This window comes from Microtus oregoni, unplaced genomic scaffold, assembly GCF_018167655.1.
Source record: "Microtus oregoni isolate MIOR12 unplaced genomic scaffold, Mior012 000035F_ref0000213, whole genome shotgun sequence".
NCBI lineage: Eukaryota > Metazoa > Chordata > Mammalia > Rodentia > Cricetidae > Microtus > Microtus oregoni.
In genome coordinates, this window is record NW_024543094.1 from 14,267,128 (window position 1) to 14,273,773 (window position 6,646).

Here is a 6,646-nt window from a genome sequence, read left to right on the forward strand (position 1 = left end):
AACTTCTGTCTACAAGAATGAGTGAGAAAAGGCAATTATTTAGATAAACTAGTCATGTTTTTAATTCTGTTGATACTCTTCCCTTTGAGGACAGAGTCCAGTTGCCCACTCTTAGCCATAGGATAGCCTCAATGATACATTTTTTTAAAATCTCAGATGTTGCAGAAGTGACTTTGTCTTGCACCCAGGATAGATCAGGGGAAATTATGTAGCTTGTAGAGTATTTACTCTTCACATTGTTAGTCATGATTTTCTTCCTTGTCAACTACATAAAAGAAACAGTGCAAAGGAGAGAAGACTCATTTGGGGTCATGGTTTCTGAGGCCTAAATGTGTGCTCACTGGCTCCATTGACTATTCTATGGAGCAAAGGAGAAATATTGTGGAAGAGGGACATAAAGGAACCTCATGTCAGTCACAAGGCTAAGAGAAATAATAGGAAGAGGCCAGGGCCAGATGGACCCTCATAGACACACCATAGAAATCCAATCCATAGTTTCATAAAACTTTAAATCCATCAACAGACAGACTGCTGGTTAAGACAGGAGCTTCATCATTTAATCATCTTAGAAAATGAATATCCTCATATACAATCCAGAAGTGAGATTTTCAAATTCCTTAGTCATTTCTAAACTCAACCAAGTAAAAGGGAAAAAAAGAATAAAAATTAAGAAATCCACCTGTTCAACAGTCCCAGGCCACTATATCACGAGGAAGTCCAAGTTACCAAAAAGCCCATAGTTAAGTAATCTCATTCATAAACACAGCCTGGAGCCTTCCCAGCTCAGGGAATAGACATGTTAGTGAAGAAATCTTTGCCTCCCAGATGATTCTGGTGTTAGAAGATGGGGTAACTTCAACATTTGCATTGTCCCAGCTGAATCCTGCTGTCCTTCAAGATTTCACCACATTCTTGTGGAGAGAGTTGTGTGGCCATGGGCCTATGCCATGCAGCCATAATAGATCCAAATTCAAAACAGTAATTTTGAAAGGTATTTCCAAGAGACCAAAGTCAATCAAAGACATCCAGAAATTGCCAAGTCTATGAAGATGGAGACAGCTATAAAGTATGCCCAGGCTGAGTGGGAACAGGCTCCTCTACTTTAAATGAGAAGGCTGATGTGAAAGGACCTGAGGACGAGAGGAAACATCCGCTTACTGTTTGTCCTCAGATGAAAGGTTTTGTGGCGCTATTCATTCCTCATTGGCTAAGCAGATGGAAAATGAGGTGGCAAGCCTCACAGCTACTGGGAAGAGGTTATACTAGTTGGAATTAGTAAAAAAAAAAAAAAAAAAATCAGGTGCATATTTTGTAGGACTCACTCTGACCCATTTTTGATGCTATTCAAAGACCCTACTTTTGGAAGTACATCGATTATTGCTCTTGAATTTTGAAATTATAGATATGAGTTTGATAAAGGCTTTATTACTTTTAATCAGTTCAAGTCCGTTATCTCCCATAAGACAGTAGAGAAGCCCATCTTCGCTCTCATTACCACTGTACCTGCTGGGAGCATGAGTGTTTATGATGACATCGATGCTGATGTGCTTCAGAATTACCAGGAGTACAATCTGGCCAACATCATCTACTACTCCCTGAAGGAGTCCACCACCAGTGAGCAGAGAGCCAGGATGAAGGCTTCTGATATGATTGACAAAGTGATGTTGACACACAGTCAAGCCCATCAGGCTATCACCAGAGGTGATTGAGACAGTTTCTGGGGTCACTGCTGTGGATGAATGAAAATCAAGTTGCAGCCTTATACAAGATGTAAGGAAGGGGGAAAAAAGCTGATTTCGAATGATTGCTGCCTTTGTGAGAAACTTGATCCACTGAATTTTAAAGAGAGCAAGATGTTTGTAAATTATCTTACAATAAACAGCTTACGATGGAAAGAAAGGCAGAAGAACTCATCCTGCTTGTGCCATTGGAAGACATTCTTATCCAGTAGCACAAACCTCTTCATTCTTTTTACTAACTAGGTTTTTTTTTTCTGTTGTTGTTGTTTGTATGTTAATTTTATGTAGCAATAGATGCCTGCTTATACTGTGTGAGTTAGACTTAAGAAAAAAAATAAATGGTTGGGGTAATATGATGTCAATAGACTACTCTGAAACTTCACTTTGAGGATGTTCTATGTAGTTCTGGAGCACAATTAATAAAAGCTCAGGGTCAGAAATTGGGGTTCAACCTGAAGATCTGAAAAGCAAAACAGTCAGCCACTGGCTCTTGCCTCAACCTCAGTCTGAAAGTGGTGATCCTGCCTCCTGTGATGACACAGTTACTGAGAGCTGTTTTCTCCTATTTTAGAATCCTCTCTAGGGCTGGGTAAAGGTGTGTACCACCGTGATTAAAGGCAGGCACCACCCGATTCCTACGGCAACTAGTGTGGCTACTGGGATTAAAGGTGTGTGTTATCATAACCTACAGGCTGACCAGTGGGACTGGTTTACTCTCAGATCTTCAGACAGTCTTCATTTATTAATATACAATTGAATGTCACTACATAGTTCTAATGAAGTATAAAGTTATTAGGTGCCTGTAGCTTTCAGTATAAGAGAATCATGTGGGTTTATTTTTTTCTGTTTCAGGTCTTTAAAAACTTGTAGCTGAGTAGAATTGTTTTTACATTCTCCTAAGAAAAATTAGATATTGCTTTCCATTGTATTCTAGTCTCAGTCTTCGGAATTTCTACTTTTGGTCACTAATAAATGCCATTTCGGGTCCGGCTCTAACACAGTGGCAATGCTAACTCCCATGCAAGCCATTCCGACAGTATCACTGTCAGTTTTGCCAGGGACTCTTTCGGGCTGTAGAGAGGGCTCAGTCACTCAGAATTTTATGGGTTATATTTTCTGGAAAGCTTTGAATTTCAACTTTGGATCAAATGGATATAATTTTTAGCACTGAAAAAACTAGAAATTAATGTAATAAAACAAGTTTAGGTGTAAGGAGCTTCAATTTAGAAGGTCGTTAGCAGAAACAATTCAAAGAAATTAGATGAGTATATGTTTTTTTACCTAATTATGTCTGGGAGGAGAATGCTGTTTTGTTCATAAGAACACTTGAAGTGCATTGTTTGGCTCTTTGTTCTTCTTTTTATTCAGAAATTATAAAGTACTTCTCTTCCCCTTAATAAACATAGAATGAAAATGATTTGCTTGTGAGGAAAGTTTTTGAATGTTTTTGAAAGTTTTATGAATATCTAGCACATATGAACAAAAACTTATAGTGGATAAAATGCGTACATTTTCCTGGAATCTGTAAGAGCTATTTAGGACAAGAATTTATCTTGTCCTTTGTCTTGCAATCATTGTCATGCAGCAGCATCACGAATTATCAAATAGACTCCAGCCAGGAAAGTAGGTAAGCTGGCTGCAGAACTTCACCTCCTTCCTCTCCTCCAAACACAATCCTCCAGTCCCTGCCTCAGATCTGTAGCACACCACCTGCTGTGACCTCTCCTCTTCTCTGCCCCCATCTCCAGTGGATAACACAGATCTTCCTCTCCAGCCTTCCTCTCCACTTATCCTGTTATCCCAGCTCCAAACTCCCACAAATATTCTCTAGGAAGTCACTAGCCAAGCCTGACAGAGAAGCAAGTCATTAGGTGAACTTCAGATATCCACTCTCCCTGCCTTACTGCATATACAATCCCTCAGTCTCTTCTCCAGTTCTGTAACAGATTGCCTGTTAATGACCTCTCCTTAACCTCTGTCCCCATTACCAGAGGACTAAGCAGATCCTATCAGAACATACTACTTTCTTACTTTCCCTGGATGCTGTCATATCTCCCCTCCATTCCTAAGGGCCAGCTCCCCATGCCTAGAAATACGTTTTACCAGGAGCTCCTGTTGTCTGAGGTTTCTGTCCTGCCAAGTTCTCAGAGTCATTAAGTCCCAGAGAAATCACACAGAGGTCTACATTAATTATAAACTGATTGGCCCATTAGCTCAGGCTTCTTATTAACACTTATAACTTACATTAGCCCATTATTTTTTATCTGTGTTAGCCACATGGCTCAGTACCTTTTTCAGCGGCAGAGTCATATCTTGATTCTTCTGTGTCTGGAGAGGACTGCAGAGGGAGCTTCCCTCTTCCAGGAATTCTCCTGTTCTCATTGACCTGTCTCTACTTCCTGTCTGGTTGTCCCGCTTATACTTCCTTCCTGGCTACTGGCCAATCAGCATTTGTTTAAAACATAATTGACAGAATATAGACAATTGTCCCTCACCAAGCTTCCTGTGTCTATACCTACTAGGAGCCCAGAAGTATTTCCTACCAAGTACCACAAGCCACCACACCCTCTTAACAATAGGGAGGGCAAGATAAACCAAGGGACAAAACACCCATCCAACAAAGACAAGAGCAATATCAGTACCTAGACTTATAATCTTCCCAAACCCAGATGCCCAGATGCCAGTGCACAAACACAGTTGACAACATCCAGGAAAGTATGGCTCTGCTGGAACTCAGGAACCTACCACAATAGGCCGTGTGTACTCCAACATAACTGAAATACAAGACAAGGGCCTTAATACAACATTTATGAATATGATAGCGATTCTTAAAGAGGAAATGAATAAATCCCTTAAAGAAATCTATGTAAATACAAGCAAAGAATAGAAAAAGTAAAACAATTCAAAATAAGAAAGTGAAAATAGAAGCAATAAAGAAAACCCAAAGGGAAGGAAGTCTGGAAATGAAAAAAATAGGAACTTGAACAGGAACCCCTAAGGAAGCCACATCAACAAAACAGAAGAGATAGAAGAGAGAATTACAGGCACTGAAGACTCAAAAGAAGAAATGGATACTTCTATAAAAGAAAACATTAAATCTAAAAATCTCAGCACAAAACATCCAGGAAATCTGGGGCATTAATAAAAGACCAAATCTATGAATAATAGGAATAGAATGAGAAGAAACCCAGGTCAAAAGAAATGATTTTATTTTCAACAAAATCATGGGAAAAAAATTTCCCTCACTTAAAGAAGGAGGTACCTATCAAGATAAAAGAAAATTACAGAATACAAAATAGACTGCACCAGAAAAAAATCCCCACAGTCTATAATAATAAAAATACCAGATGTACAGAACAAAGAAATAATATTAAAAGCTGTAAATGAATACAACTAAGTAACACACAAAGTCATAGCTATTAGAGCAACACCTTACTTCTCAATGGAGACACCAAAAGCCAAGAGGTCCTGGGTAGATGGTCTACAAACCCTAAGGTGGCAGCCCAAACTACTATACCCAGCAAAATTTTTCATTCACAATAGATGGAGAAAATAAGACATTCTTTAATAAAACCAAATTTAAGCAATATCTATCTACAAATTCAGGGATACAGAAGATACTAGAAGGAAATCTCCAACCTAAAGAGCTTAACTACAACCAAGAAAATACAGCAATAAATAATCTTAGCTCAGCAAATCAAAAGAGGGGAAATATTTACACACAGACATACCATTACCACCACCACTAACAATAACAACAAGAACAAAATGACAGGAATCAACAAACACTGCTTATTGACATCTCTCAACATCAGTAGTCTCAATTACCTAATAAAATGACACATACTAACAGAATGGAAGCAAAAATAGGATCCATTCTTCAGTTGCATCCAAGAAACACACCTTAACATCAAGTATAGACATCATCTCAGAGTAAAAGAATGGAAGATATTCTGAGCAAATAGACCTAAGAAGCATGCTGGCATAGCCATTTTGGTAGACAAAGTAGACTTCAAAACAAAACTAATCAAAGGGGATAGGGCAAGAGATACTCATCAAAGAAAAAAATTTCACCAAGATGACATTTCAATCTTAACATCTATGCCCCAAACATAAGTGTGCTCACTTTTATAAAAGAAACCCTACTATAGCTTAAATCACAGATTGACCCTCATATAATCACTGATACTGGGAGACCTCAATACCTCATACTCACTGATAGACAGGCCATCCAGACAAAAACTAAACAGAAATGCTGGAGCTAGATGGTGTTTTAAACCAAATGTTTATAACTGATATTTAAAGAACATTTCACCGAAACACAAAAGAGTATTCCTTCTTCTCAGTGACTCATGAAACTTTCATCAAAACTAACCTCATACTTGGACACAAAGCAAGTCTCAACAGAGTCAAGAAAATTGAAATAATTCCATGTATCTTGTAAGACCACTACAGATTAGATTTGGATATCAACAACAGCAGAAACAACAGAAAGCTTATGAAATCATGGAAATTGAACAACTGTTCACTGAATTAAAAATGGGTCAAGCTAAGGATTAGAAAAGAAATTAAAGACTTTGTACAATTAAATGAAAGTGAATGCACAGCAAACCCAACCTGATGGACACAATGAGGGTGATTCTTAGAGCAGAGTTCATAGCACTAAATACCTACATAAAAATTGGAGACATCCTCTGCAGGACTGTTCCTGTGGAAGCAGGTCCAAGCCAGTGAACTCCATGGGACCAGGACTAAGTCAGTGACCTCTGCTGGAGCAGATACAAGGGAGTGACGTCCAAGGGGGTAGGTCTGAGTCAGCAACTTCTGTGGGACCAGACCCTAGCCAGCAACCTCTACAGGAGCAGGCCCAAGTGAGCAACCTTGGCAGGACCAGGTCCAGGGCAGTA

General features: G+C 39.0%; 1 pseudogene; it reads left to right on the forward strand.

Annotated features, from left to right (window-relative positions):
• The first annotated feature begins 825 nt into the window (after positions 1 to 825).
• LOC121432572 lies at positions 826 to 1,743 on the forward strand (annotated as a pseudogene).
• Positions 1,744 to 6,646: the final 4,903 nt, after the last annotated feature.